The sequence below is a fragment of the Cryptomeria japonica genome, unplaced genomic scaffold (genome assembly GCF_030272615.1).
Source record: "Cryptomeria japonica unplaced genomic scaffold, Sugi_1.0 HiC_scaffold_35, whole genome shotgun sequence".
Taxonomy (NCBI): domain Eukaryota; kingdom Viridiplantae; phylum Streptophyta; class Pinopsida; order Cupressales; family Cupressaceae; genus Cryptomeria; species Cryptomeria japonica.
The window spans coordinates 221136-222500 of NW_026728857.1; positions in this window are offsets into that span (position 1 = coordinate 221136).

The following is a 1365-nucleotide window of genomic DNA, read 5'->3' on the forward strand; positions in this document are numbered from 1 at the left end:
TTGCTATGCGGTGAGGCTCCTCGGCCGCCTTGGAACTATCTTCGTATCGGACGCATCGCGGGATAAGGGGTTGTCACTGGTAGTCGCCCCAAGCGCGTCCGATGCTTGGACTATTCCGACGCGGCCCTGTGGCCTCTTCCGTCTAGCCGTTGGGGCCATCTCGCCGCATCCCCCACCTCGCACCCCGATTGCTATGCGGTGAGGCTCCTCGGCCGCCTTGGAACCATCTTCGTATCGGACGCATCGCGGGATAGGGGGCTGTCACTGGTAGTCGCCCCAAGCGTGTCCGATGCTTGGACCATTCCTAGGCGGCCCTGAAGCCTCTTCCGTCTAGCCGTTGGGGCCTTCCCGCCCCATCCCTCGCCTCGCACCCCCGATTGCTATGCGGTGAGGCTCCTCGGCCGCCTTGGAACCATCTGTGTATCGGACGCATCGCGGGATAAGGGGTTGGCACTGGCAGTCGCCCCAAGCGCGTCCGATGCTTGGACCATTCCGAGGTGGCCCTGAAGCCTCTTCCGTCTAGCCGTTGGGGCCTTCCCGCCCCATCCCTCGCCTCGCACCCCGATTGATATGCGGTGAGGCTCCTCGGCCGCCTTGGAACTATCTGTGTATCGGACGCATCGCGGGATAAGGGGTTGGCACTGGTAGTCGTCCCAATCGCATCCGATGCTTGGACCATTCCGAGGCGGCCCTGCAGCCTCTTCCGTTTAGCCGTCGGGGCCTTCCCGCCGCATCCCTCGCCTCGCATCCCGATTCCTATGCGGTGAGTCTTCTCGGCCGCCGCGGAACTATACCTGTTATTGCTACTGCATCCTTCGGCTGGTAACCTCCTCTGCCGCCTTGGAACGTTCTCTTTGTCGGACGCGTCGCGGGATAAGGGGTTGGCACTGGTAGTCGCCCCAAGCGCGCCCGATGCATAGACCGCTCCGAGTCGACCTTGCTTTCAGCCTCTCACATGCATAGACCTCTCTGAGTCGACCCTGCAGCCTCTCACGTTTAGCCTTTGGAATCTCGCCTCACAACATGATTGCTATCCTTGATGCATCCCTTGCCTCGAGCCCTGATTGCTTTCTTGGCTGCATCCCTCCTCTCCTCACAGCCCGGTTGTCATCACTGCTTCATCCGTCGCTTCATGCATTCTGGCTGCTGGGCCCTTCCCACCGCACACCTCGATTGCTATCTCTTCTGCATCACACACCCCGATTGCTATCTCTGCTACATCCCTCGGCTCTCACTTCTGCATCCTTCGCCTCACACCTCGATTGCTATCAATGCTGCATCCGTAACCTCACACCCCGATTGCTATGCGGGGAGGCTCCTTGGCCGCCTTGGAAATTTCTGTGTGTCGGACGCACCGCGGGATAA